Raw genomic sequence first — 14,162 nt, 5'->3', positions numbered from 1 at the left:
TATTAACAAATATATAGATTTTATATAAATATATACATATATATACATACACACACACTTCTTTTTAAGGACTAAAACTTCAGATTTCATAATTAAACAAGCTGTATAAATACAAGCTGTATAGATAATACCTTAAGCAAAATTGAAACGGATGTAAAGTATAGTACTAATAACATCATATTTGTAACTTGTCAGCCTGTGTGCCACCATGCACCCCCCATGATGATAATGAACTCTCTGAAACTGTAAGTAAGCCCCAATTACATGTTTTCATCTATAAAATTTGCCAATCCCATGCTTTTTCAGTCATCACCTTCCTAGATATGGACGGAGGGGGGAGGACCTAGGACTTACCACAGGGCAGGGAACCCTGACTGCTCTTTGGACTGGAGAGGGAGGGGGAAAGAAGTGGGGGGAGGGGGAGAAGGGTGTGAGGAGGGGGAGAAGGGTGGGAGGAGGGGGAGAAGGGTGGGAGGAGGGGGAGGGAAATGGGAGGCTGGGAGGAGGTGGAAACTTGTTTTTTTTTCTCATTTTCTCAATAAAAAAAAAGATTTAAAAAAAAATTGCCAATCATGCTGTCTCTTCACAGCAATAGAAAAGTGACCAAGACATTTGGTGTCATCTGAATATGTTTCACCTCTGAAATGTGCTCACCAGTCAGCTAAAGAACCACAGATTTGGGTGTTAAGTATTGAAAAATGTTTATTCATTTGAAAGTAAAAAGGTCAAATAAATGTGCCCAGTGGAAAGTGTATAAATTTTAATGTGGGTGCAGCAGGGTGAGGGTAAGAGAGGAGGAAAATGGCAAAGATTTTCCAGGGAATTATCATATTCACCTCAGTTTCATCATTCATCAGAGTTCATGAATCCAGAGTCCATGTCAGCACTAGCAAGCTAAAACTTTATGTATGATGTGAAAAGTCGTCCCCTTGGTTCCTGCACTGCACTGACATGATTAATGAGAATAACAGAGATTGACAGGTTAAAACAGTCTTATCCAACCAGCCTCCTTACTGTGTCTTGTTTCTGTGGCCTAAGAAGCTTCCCTAGGAGATGTTGTGTGAGAACACATCCATATGCCTTGGATGCTCCACCAGCTAAAAGGTCAGTTTGGACCTAAGTGCCCCTTGTTCTCATGGGGTGCACTTGAGCCAATTCACCTATGAAGCATTGGATTTAAAGCTACAGGGAGGTAAATTTCCATCTCTTGGTTCTTGTCAGCCTGGATCTAAGTCATAAATTATGCTTTCCCACTTTACAGTCAGAAAAATCTCCTCTTCTTCAATGATAATAAAAATCAGTGGACCAGATTCTGCCCTTCGTTACTAATATACAAATTCTGCTGAAGTCAGCAAAACTTAAAGGCATGTAACTTTGGGCAGACTGTGTTCCAACTTTCTTTCTTTCTTTTATTTTCTTATTTTATTTTATTTTGCTGGATTTTTATTACCTGACATCTTTTTGATTCCTCTGGATTGCACAATAAGGAAAGGGTGGCCCAGTTTGGGTAAAATAAAAAATGACCCAAACCACTGACCTAAATCCTGCCTTTGAAATTTAAAATTACATTTACTAGGAAGGAAAATAGTTTTTTTGAGTGTGGGTGGTTTTCTTTTTCAAAACCATTTCAAATGTTGACCTCCTGAATGTTATCATACCAGTTTGGATTGGAAAACAGAAGGGTAGGTAAACATTTTTTTAGCACATGGTGGGGAGAGGCCATTCTTTTCTGCATTCATTATCAGCAAAGAAGAAGGAAATACTAAGAACTTATTTTTCCCCCAAAAAATAGCCTGGCTACATTGCCAGGTTTAACTCTAAAAGTCAATTCTCAAATTGTATAAAATATTGAAACTTTTCTTCCTGTTATCTCCAATGGTGAACTGATCTGCTGAAGAAGAAGTGGAGGTAGTTTCTTGGGCGTGGGGTCAGATTTAAGAATGGGCCCTCCTTTACACAAACACAGACACTCTAGGTACCAGTGCTACAAAGAATATCTTCCAAAAGCTTTGATTTGGTAAACATTCCAAGAATTTTCCACCATAAACCTCACAGTTCTTCAGAAATACCAGAGCTACCTACATAAGTCCTTAAGTCAATCTTCCCTTCTATAACTCAATGTGTGACCCAGGCAGCCTGCCCTCTTTCTTTCATGTCGCCATCATGAAATATAGGGGCTCTGGATCTATTCTGATCATACTATGGCACATTCTATATCAAAAAATATAACATCTGCTGAAACTTTAGCACACATTTTATGCACTTTAAGATGACTAACTTACTTAATATCCACACTTCTGTGATGTGAATACTACCTGTGAGGAAATTTCCGTCATCACAATCATTTTACAGATGAGGAAGATGAGGTATGTAGAAGGAAATGCTTTGGATCAGGTCACAGAGATAGTTAGAGATGACCCAGAAATCTGAATGCAGACAAGCAGACTCCAGAGTTCCAAATTCCTACACCGTATGTCCTATTAGACACACTGTCTCTGCCTTCCTCTCTTGAACACCATCATAGTAGTATTTGGGTATCATATTATAGCTGAGTAAATTTTGAATATTAGTAAAAATATGACTGTATACCCAGAGCGGATGTGAAGTTTGATAGCAGAAGCATGGTACCCTATAGGCAAATTCTACTTGAACACAAATTTGCCAATGGTTTCTATGCCAACTCAAGGATGTGGGTCAGAACACTGGCCATGTTCTCCACATTCCACCCCCAAAGGAAATGTGGCCTGTCATGAGGTATTCAGTCACAACCCTGGTTAAAGTGGAATGCCTCTAAGGACCTCTTCCCACTTTCCAAATTCTCTGCCAGCGGGGCAGAAGATAACAACTGGGCAATTGTGAAGTTGTATACAGAGCTCCCTAAAGCCTCTTGGCAAAACTTTCAAAGTTCTGGCAATGCTTCTCTCACGAGAAATTTTGCCTAAAATTAAATTGAGCATAGCAGTCACTGAGAGAAAGGGCAGCAATTATTGGAGACACTAAGCAACGTGGGACATCCTGTCTTCCTTTCAATTTATGTCCTGGGTCCAGGCCCAAGCACCTGTGTACCTGAACGCCTTTCCAGTGCTTTTATAGCCAAGTTGTTACCCTCAGGAACTGAATTCATGCACGTCCTTATGACTGTGCATGAGTACTTAAGATTGTTTCCAACACTGATTTGTTATCCTTGGGTCGATTATTTCTAGACGTCCTAACATTCAGCAGCAGTAGCTGTTATCCAGGTTCTGACTCTGCACAATAGAAAGATTCATTACCTTCCAGCTAACTGAGATTACACAAAAGCAAGTTGCAACTGTACACTGTCTTGCATCCAAATGAAATGTTAGTTCTGTTAGAGGGTAGGTGGATTGGGTTGCATATTTATTAAAATTCAAAAAATAGGCCAGGGACTTTAGACAACTCAACTCTGTTACTCCTCAGAATCATTTTTCTTATGAAACGATTCCCCCTGTAGCTGGAACAGCTATGGCAAGTTATGGAAAAGTTGCCAATGTGAAGGCAGGGAAAACTTGGGCAGCCTTGTGAATACTTTGAATTTTGTCCTATACCTACTATCTCTACTGCAGACTCCACATACTCATCCATCCTCTCTTCCTTCTGTAATTTAGTTGAGATTGTGACCCGTGAGATAGAGTGTCCCCATCTGCAAGTTGGGGATTTTAGGAACGTTACCAAATACTCTAGAAACAGAACTTGCATTTGACTCTAAGCTTCAATGGCCTTGTGCTATACCAAACACATAGAGGATAACCAAGAGGAATGCCTTATAGCTCTGAGATTCTAATAGTAGCTAGTCACTGACTGTGAGAATAACAGAGTGCGTGCAACCATAACTTGGATCTGCACGACTGAAATTTATTTGCTGCCATTCTTGCCTACCCACAGTTTCTTCTTTTCATAGAAACCAGGGTGGTTTCATTAATCTGTACCTTGTCGGCCATGTGACGCTTTCTTTTCTGTTTCCTTGTGAAATAAAAATCCATTAAGGTCATTTAGTGAGGGAGGAATATTGTGTGATACGGGTTTATGTTCAAGAACTTTCCAGGATGACGACTAGAATATGAGGGAAGGGGAGAAGCGGCGATGACATGGGGAGGTGAGTGGGGGCGCTCATTTCAGTCAGAGAAGCAGAATAGGCAGAGTGAGCAACTCTATGAGTGCTGGAAACTTTTCGATATTTAGCTTTATTTTATCTAAGAAAGCTACAGAAAGTCTTGCTGAAGAAGTCACAAGAGAAAGCATGCCTCACAGAGGAGCAACAAGTAGTATGGCTGTTCAATATTCTTGATTGAGAAACATTCTTCCCAAAGGCTCTGAGACAGGAGAATAACAAGAATATTAGGAAAGCAGGGGGCTACCGTGACTGAAGAAGAATGGTACAGGGATGATTAATAGACAAGCTACATGGAACAGGGGCGTGGATATCAGAGTTAAGTCCTTTTGTTTTCATTGAAATGAAAAGCATTTGTATAGAAGGTCAGGTGATTTGCTAACATGTTAAGAGGTCTCTTCAGTTGCTTTTAGGACAGTCCAAAGAAAACGTTACAGACTGGATGCTGTGGTCTCTCAGAATCATATGCTGATACATAACCCCCGTGACCACTGCTGACACTTTGATCTGGGATTTCCAGATGGAAGAACTGTAAAAAAAAAAATACATTAATCTTATGGGCCCAAAAGATGGTGTTCACTTGCCTGGTGACCTTACATTGATCCCTGGAATCCACAGAAAGGTAGAAAAAAGCAGTTCCACAGAGCTGTCCTCTCACCTACACACACACACACACACACATACACACACACGAGCACATAATTGCACATGCACACACAATACACATTTGTGCATGCGCACAAACACATGCATACTAACAATATTATATTTTTCTTCCATGAATAATGGGGTATTTTTCATACAAGGTATTCCAGTTAAGGTTTCTCCACCCATAACTCCTCCCACTTTCTCCCAACCTCTGGTCCCCTATTCACACCCATTCTGTCTATAGAAAATAAACAGGCATATAAAGAGTAATAACAACATAAAATAAGGTGAGATTTTTCTTTAAAATTCAGAACAAGACTAACCAATAACAGCAGAAAGAGAGCCAAAGAAAAATCACAAGAAGACACATGCTGAGAAAGAGACACCAAAGTTTGTGCATATGCACAGGAATCCCATAAAAACACAAAATTGGGGTCCATTACATATACACAAAGACTATACAAGGTTTTAAAAAAATGGCCTGATAGTGTTTTCTATTTCCATCCATTTGTATGCAAAATTCAAGAAGTCCTTGTTTTTTACTGCTGAGTAATACTCTAATAGGTATATATTCCATACTTTCTTCATCCATTCTTCCATTGAAGGACATCTAGGTTGTTTCCAGGTTCTGGCTATTACAAACAATGCTGCTATGAACATAGTTGAGCATATACTTTTGTTGTATGATAAGGCCTCTCTTGGGTATATTCCCAAGAGAGGTATTGCTGGGTCCAGGGGTAGGTTGATCCCGAATTTCCTGAGAAACCGCCACACTGCTTTCCAGAGTGGTTGCACAAGTTTGCATTCCCACCAGCAATGGATGAGTGTACCCCTTTCTCCACAACCTCTCCAGCAAAGGCTATCATTGCTGTTTTTTATTTTAGCCATTCTGACAGGTGTAAGATGGTCTCTTAAAGTTGTCTTGTCAAATAGATCTTTCACTTCCTTGGTTAGATTTACCCCAAGATATTTTATGCTGTTTGTGGCTATCGTGAATGGAGAAGCTTCTCTGATTTCCCTCTCTGCTTCCATATCCTTTGTGTATAAGAGGGCGACTGATTTTTTGGAGTTGATCTTGTATCCTGCCACATTACTAAAGCTGTTTATCAGCTGTAAAAGTTCTTTGGTGGAGTTTTGGGGGTCGCTTATGTACACTATCATATCATCTGCAAATAACGAAAGTTTAACTTCTTCCTTTCCAATTCGAATCCCCTTACACACTAGAGTACTATGCTGCGGTAAAAAACAATGACTTCTCAAATTTTGTATGCAAATGGATGGAAATAGAAAACACTATCCTGAGTGAGGTATCCCAGACCCAAAAAGATGAATATGGGATGTACTCACTCATAATTGGTTTCTAGCCATAAATAGGGGTCACGGAGTCTACAATAGGTGAACCTAAAGAAGCTAAGTAAGAAGGTGAACCCAAGGAAAAACATATAGTTATCCTCTTGAATAAGGGAAGTAGACAAAATTGCCGGGGAGAAAATTGGGATCTTGGGGGTGGGGTGGGATGGGGGTAAGGGGAGATGGGGAGAGAAAAGGTAGAAGGGAAGGAGAGGGGGACTTGGGGAAACAGGAGGATTGGGATAAAGGAAGGTTGGATAGGGGAGCACGGAACCACAATTCTTAGTTAAGGGAGCCACTTTAGGGTGGGCAAGAGACTTGACCCTAGAGTGGCTCCCAGGTGCCCAAGCTGAGGTCCCCAGTTAGTTCCTTGGGCAGCTGAGGATAGGGAACCTGAAATGACCCTATCCTAGAGCAATACTGACGAATATCTTGCATATCATCATAGAACCTTCATCTGGTGATGGATGGAGATAGAGACAGAGACCCACACTGGAGCACTGGACTGAGCTCCCAAGGTCCCAATGAGGAGCAGAAGGAGGGAGAACATGAGCAAAGAAGTCGGGACCACTAGGGGTGCACCCACTGAGACAGTGGAGCTGATCTACTGGGAGCTCACCAAGGCCAGCTGGACTGTTACCGAAAAAGCATGGGATAAAACCGGACTCACTGAACATAGTGGACAATGAGGACTACTGAGAACTCAAGAACAATGGCAATGGGTTTTTGATCCTACTGCACGTACTGGCTTTGGGGGAGCCTAGGCATATTGGATGCTCACTTTACTAGACCTGGATGGAGGTGGGCGGTCCTTGGACTTCCCACAGGTCAGGGAACCCTGATTGCTCTTTGAGCTGATGAGGGAGGGGGAGTTGATCAGGGGAGGGGGGAGGGAAATGGGAGGCGGGGGCGGGGAAGAGGCAGAAATCCTTAATAAATAAATAAAAAAAAACAGGAACTTAAAAAAAAATGACCTGACACAACATAAAACCAAGAGCCTCCAGCAATACCATTGAGTTTGTTTTGTATTGGCCATCTCCTGATGGGCATGAGGTTTAGCCTTAAGAGTGGTTTACATCCCTGGTGAGATTCCCTTGGAGGAAACTAATTTTTCATTTGTCAGTGGTTATTAATTGGAGATAGAGATGGTGGCCTGTGCCCACTTCTCCTTTCAGCTCTAGGACTCTGTCTTGTGCAGACTCTGGCAGAACCTGTGCGCACCGCCACAGTCTCCAAAGTTCATCTGTACATTGATTTGCTGGGTTTGGAAGGCCTTCCTTGGTCTCCTCCATCCCGTCTGGCTCTTAGGATCTTTTGACCTGCTCTTCTGCAGAGTTTCATGAGCTCGACATCCCATTTAGAGCTAAGTATCTTGAAGTCTCTCACTCTTTGCATATCATCTGTCTGTGGTTATCAATTGGGAATAACTTCTGGGTTAGGGATGAGGGTTTGTGTCCACTTCCCCCTCTCAGGACTTAGATCCATCAGTCTCAATCCTTCGCGGACTCCATGCTTGCTATCACCATCTCTATGAGTTCATAGGTGTGACACTCTTGCTTTATTTGGAAGACCTTGTTTCCTTGGTATCGTCTAATCACCTCTGGCTCCTACCATCTCTCTGCTTCCTTTTCCACAGAGGTCCCTGAGCTCTGAGGAGAGGAATTTTATGGAGACACCTCACTTAGGCCTGAGTATTCAAAGGTCTCTTGCTCTCTGTAGATTGTCCGATTGTGGGTCTCTGTATTTGTTCCCATCTGCTGCAGGAGGAGGCTTCTCTGATGGCAGATAAACAAGGCACTGTTGGATGAGTATAGTAGGATGCTATTAGGAGTAATTTTATCGCTCTATTCCTTAACTGAAGAGTTGTATTTGGTTTTCCACTTGGTCTCTGGCCTATCTAGTCTCAGATTCTTGGCCAATCTAGTAGTGTCAAATATGGGTTCTACCTTATGAAGTCAGCCTTAAATCAAATTAGATCTTTGTTGGTTACTCCCATAAGTTTGTGTCACTATTGTGCTAGCATAATTCACAGGTAGATCACCATTGTAGATTGCAAAGTTTGTAGCTGGGTTGGTGTTTACCTTTCTTCTTTGGTAGCATTCAGAATACTTTCCAGTAACATGAGAACCAGTCCACAGGGGTAAAGTGATATGGGATTCCCTTCTGTTTGCTGTGAATACCATTGGTTAATGAAGAAATTGCTTTGGGCTTTTTGCAGCACAGAATAGGGCAATGTGGGAATTCTAGGCAGATAGAGGAGGAGAGAGTAGATGGAGTCAGGGAGATGCCGTGTAGCCTCCGCCAAGGGAAACAGACACCCGGGAACCTTATCAGTAAACCACAAGCCTTGTGGTAAAGAATAAAATAATAGAAATGGGTTAATTTTAGATATAACAGCTAGCTAGAAATATGTTTAAGCTATTGGCCAAACGGTATTGCAATTAATACAGTTTCTGTGTAATTATTTCAGGTCTGGGCAGCCAGGAACAAACAAGCAGCCTCAACCAACAGCAAAGGCTCTCTGTAGGCACCAACTCTACTTCTTCACGTTCAGTGAATTGTGTAGGTGTTGTCTGCAGCAATAGGGTCTTATTATCAGTTTGTAGAGAACAACCAATATCTTTGGCAATAGCTTGTGTTGTTTGAGGGGTCTCATGGGACCCCTTTGGCCAACAATTCAATCTTTAAAAATTGATCTCTTTTGTTTGAGTCATCTAGCCTACAGGTTATACTCACACAAACTATCTGAGATAGGAAAGAATAGTGTGAGGCATTGTTTCCATCATAGCACACCAAAAAGAATTCCCTATCATAAATATCCACCAAGGTGCATTTGTTTTGAATCTTACCCTCTTAGTTATAATCTACAAAGACTATGCTCTGGGTCTCTGTCGTTAGCCACTTTGTCCAGGTCCTAATCTTGTACCCAGGAGGCCATGCATCTGCAATGAGACTTTGCTAAGTGAGTAATTCAAGGAAAGTTGGATTTCATTAAGAAAGACCTTATGTAAAGGGAGGTGGTTGGGGATTGACTATGTGGATTTTAGTGTGACACAACAGATCTCACCGTGATTATTAACCAGGGGTTAGACAATACGCTCTTCTAAAACGCCTTTTCCATCTTTTAGGCCTTAATCATTGCTTTTTTATAAGTGTTGGTGCTGAAAATTATAAAATAAATGCATCTCTGAGTTCAGCAACTTTCATTTTAAAGCACCATGGGACGTAGAGGAAAAATTATTAAGCTCATCTGTCTTGCAGACATGTTAATATCTATCTAAAGTCAGCTTTACATAGATTCAGCTGACTCACATGAACTCCACGGGGTCAAATTCCGTGAACACTAATGTCATAACCTGTTCCAGAAAAGGGGAGAATGTACTATTTTCTGTAAGCATAATTATAACATGATTCTCTAGTTACCTAGGGCTGAGGATGTAGCTCAGTAGTGGAGTGCTCATTCAGCATGTGTAAGATTCTAGGATCTATTTCTCCAGTACAACACACACACACACACACACTCTACCTCTTGCCAACAGTTATCATTTCATCCCAGAGAGTCTTAGCTAAACCCATGAGCCCTCTCAAAATTGAGCATGGAAACTGAAGGAGCTCAGAGTTCCATCTTAAATGAGATGAGAGAGATTCTTATGAGGGACGTGGTGCTCAAATAAGGAACTCCAGAGCTGCCTCCCACTTAGAGAGGGACACAACAAGAAACAAAGGCCTATTCTACAACTGCCAGACAGTTCCTCCTTCCAGTCTGAGTGGGTGAAGTAAACTCCCCGAGAGCCTCCACATAAGCATCCAGCCTTTTGAAGTTTTAAGGAGAAAACTCAAGCGAAATGAGATAGAAATAAGTATTTAAGGCATTATGTGTGTGGTAGTCTGTTCCATGGCAACAGGAAGCTAATATTTGTTTACCTTGGGACAGAAATAGAATGGGGAAACCGGGAAGAATGGAATAGAGAAAGACCAGGCCAGAGAAAAATCAAAGCAAACAGAGAGAGAGAAATGCGTAAGATAGAAGATGAGGCCTTCGCATTTTTTTTAGAGATCTTGACTTGCTCCCAGGTGACATGTGGTGATAGCGAATTTACCATCAAGCACACAGCACTTTCCAGAATTAAGATGATATCATGACCTATCTTATGAAGGATGTCTGTGTCCAAACAAACCAGGACAGATGTGCTTTTTGTACATATGAGAGTAATAAATAAAGAGTACAGGGACCAAATAAAAAGGAAATTTGAAAGGGATGGAAGAAGGCAGCAGGCACAAAAGAGAAGGAAAAAGTAGAAGAAGCGTAGAAACTACAAGGGGAAAATCATGCTTTCCTACAGGAGCATACAATTCCACACCCACATCTGGCCGGATGCTAGGCATCAAAGAGGAACACAGCACTGTCAGACAGAGCAACAGAGAAACTGCCATTTCCAGTTCCCCGTTTCAGTCTTTCTAAACTTGACTGGTCCCTGGCTGCTTGCACAGCCCTTCATGCCATCAAAGGAAGCAAAAATTGCCGACATGACATTTGAAAAACTGCCTTTCCCTCATGTAGGTATTACTAAATCCAACAATTATGAAAACACAAAATTACATCTTTTTGAAAGAGGTAGGGTAAGCCAATAGCATCTCAGACACTTCCAATAAAAGTTAGTAAATGAAAATAGTTTTATTAGGAAAATATCAGTTTGGGATTTTCTTGCAGTAAAGCAAAAAAAAAAAATACTGGGACCTGGTCAAATCCCATTGGAATTTTTTTTTTATTGAGCTCTACATTTTTCTCTGCTCCCCTCCCTACCTCTCCACTTTCCTTCAGTCCTCTCCCAAGGTCCCATGCTCCCAATTTACTCAGGAGACCTTGTCTTTTTCATTGAAATTTTGTTCTTGTTTTGTGTCCACAGTAAGTTTGTGACTATATTATATGTGGATATTCTATTCCATGTGTGATGCATGGTGATATGGACCAAAAGTAACACATTAAAAGAACCGTTGACCAACTTGGTATAGAATTTCTAGAGAAAATCATTCATAAAGCTTCTAGTCAATTAAATCACACACACACACACTCAAAATCGAGGGACTTCTGTATCCAGACATCTATAGCTTGTTTCTCAGAAGGTATTTTCCACAAGCTATTAAACACTAAAACCAAGAACTTAATGCTAAAGACAAAGTTCAGCTGTCTAAATTGGCTTCTAGTGGTACAGAAGAAGGCAGATCTCAGTATAGCAACTTCTGTTCTGGGCTCCAATGTAATACCAATGCTGGTTCTTCGCTGGGATAAGCAACATTGTAAAACTTGCTCAACTCGTTGGTGAATGGAAATCTCCTCCCCAGCCAGAGTCCAGAGACTTCTAATCAGAATGTGCTTTCAGTAGCTCCTCTGATGGTCCTCAGGAAATTCTACATGATTATTGCCACTATTTCCTACATCGATGACGATTGTATAATTGTCTGTTTTCTGTCTTGCGGCCTTGGAAGAACTATTAATGTGACGGCTGATGACTAGCCAAACCCCAAGATTGTAGAGTACCCCATAGAGTTGCTTCTGCCAATCTCAAAGAGGAAAAGTACTGCATAATTTTAAAATCACATATTTATACCAGGGGTCAGCAAACATTTTCTGAAAAGGGCCACAAAGTAAATGTTTTAAGTTTTGTGGGCCTAACTACTTCAGTCTTTGTCACAGCTTTTCAACTCTGTAGCTTGAAAGCCACCACAGAAATACATAAATGAGTAAATATGACTGTGTTTTAATAAAACTTTATTTGTAGACAAAATTTTGAATGTCTTAAATATTTTTGCATGCCAGAAAATGTTGCTTTTACTTAATCTCTGTTTCAACCAGCTAAAATTGTAAAAACAGCTCTTATTTCAAATCAATAGAGAAACAAAGGATAAGGCAAACAGCCATGGCTGCCCACCCTGACTTAAACTTGATTTGAGTTTCCAGAATATACCACAATACCCTATATAGTCATAATTCAATGTTACTGAAGTTATATATAACAGGCACCAGTTGCACATTCGGTTTTGTATAGTTTTGATCATTTTCTTTTTCTAATATATTATTTCATTTAATTCATACTTTTAAAGCTTCCAGTCCATCACAAAAAACACAGTACCAAAGATTATGACTACTCAACAGATACAATTGCTTGACATTAAATATCAAATATTGTCATAAAATCCTGGTATTTTGTTTTTCAGAAGATGCAAATTATTTTATAATGATTTGATATTATAATTTGGGAGAAAAATCCTCTCAGAAATATTTATTTGGTCATGTACAAAAATTCAATTATATATAACCAATAATTAACAAAGATTTCTTTTGCTTCATTTGCTCTTTGTCCCCTATTATCAGTGATTATTAAATGATTAAATCCAAAGAGGCACATCTAATTCAGCTCTAATTGCAGAGGGTGGGAAAGGCTATAGCAAGAATTAATGCCACTTTTGGAGCAGACAATTTGCATGGGTAAGTTGCTTGCTGAATGTGGATGCTTATTCTTTGCCTATTCAAATAAGGTGACTAGAACTGTCCAATCTACTCCTATCAATTCACAAGCATTTACCAATTTGTCTAGCCAACACTGTGCCGAATCTATAAAGGGAGTATTTATATGATCTCTCCATTGCATATCCCCACAAATTATCTTAGTATTTAGCAGATCTATTATTTTTCACAAACTATCACTTTTCCTCTTTAAGTTCACTGAGTTTAAGTTTCGGGGATCTAGTTAAGTTCCAACACTAAAGGAAAACAATTTAAGTTTTCTAAAGGAAGATAAACCCCAGCCCTTTGTGTTTCTACAGCCTCCTCATGGATGTGCACCTTTTCAGCTGTAGACAATAATCATCCATTCTTATCTTTCCTTTATCTCCGACTTATTTTATTCTCTTACCCAAAATAAAATAACAACAATTTGTGGATGTTTGTTGTTAAACAGTTTCTTCTTTATCCTGTTTGAAGACCGTCTCACTACACAGCCCAAACTTGCTGTGAGCTCACAGTCACCCCCACCTGTTTCTTGTGTACTTGATTATGTCAACTGATTCTTGTTATTTTTTCTTGTTTTAATTTATATAGTGATATCATACTATATATGCCAATTCAAAAGTTGATTTGCAAATATACTTCATGTTATTTATATATACATTTGTCAACTAGTTTTTATATCAACCTAACCCAAGATGTAGTCACCTGTAGTGATATTTCTTTTGTATTTTAATAAAGAAAGCTTTCTTGAAGACAAGAGTCTAAAACAGCCCCACTGGTCAGCCTTAAAGATCAGGCAGTGGAGGCACACACCTTTAATCCCAGTAGCCACACTAGTTTGCCATAGAAATCGGGCAGTAGTGGTGCACACCTTTAATTCCAGTACTAGAGAGGAATATAAGATGAGAAGAGACAGGTTTCAGACTGTGTCTCATTCTGAAGATTCCTGGAGGCAAGATCAGCATTTCAGACTGAGGTAGAGGTAAGAACCCATTAGCTGGCTGTTTTGCCTTTCTGAACTTCAGGGTGAACCCCAATATCTATCTCTGGATTTTTATTAATCGTGCAACAGTCATCTGAGAGGAGAAAACTGCAATTGACAGAATGCCTCTGTAAGATTCAACTATAGTTAAGTCTGTAGGACATCTTCTTGATTAATGCTTGATTGGGAGGTCCCAGACCATTGTGAATGGTGTCACTTCTAGGCTGGTGGCCCTGGCTTCTTTAAGAAAGCAGGCTGAAAGGACATCGCAAGACAAGACAACCCACAGAATAAGCTAACCTCGACTCATAGGGGCTCACAGAGACTGAACCACCAACCATAGATTTTGCATAGGACAGATGTAGGCCCTCTGCATATGTATCACAATAGCTTGGTCTTCTTATAGGGCTCCTAACAGAGGGATCAGGGTTTGACTCTGACCCTATTGCCTATTTTGGGGATCCTTTCCTTCTACTGGGTTCCCTTGTCCAGGCTTAATGAGAGAGGAGGTGCCTAGTCTTACTACAACTTAATATGCCATAGCG

The 14,162-nt window shown here is 40.3% G+C and overlaps 1 long non-coding RNA gene across 1 annotated transcript in view; it reads right to left on the bottom strand.

The window, feature by feature from the left end:
* Positions 1-14,162, bottom strand: part of LOC142834792 (uncharacterized) — a 263,884-nt gene that overhangs the window by 212,252 nt on the left and 37,470 nt on the right. The window lies entirely within an intron of this gene.

Source organism: Microtus pennsylvanicus, chromosome 14, assembly GCF_037038515.1.
Source record: "Microtus pennsylvanicus isolate mMicPen1 chromosome 14, mMicPen1.hap1, whole genome shotgun sequence".
In the NCBI taxonomy this organism is placed as follows: domain Eukaryota; kingdom Metazoa; phylum Chordata; class Mammalia; order Rodentia; family Cricetidae; genus Microtus; species Microtus pennsylvanicus.
Note: the sequence above shows the minus strand (reverse complement) of the source record. Positions and strands in the feature narration are given on the sequence as shown.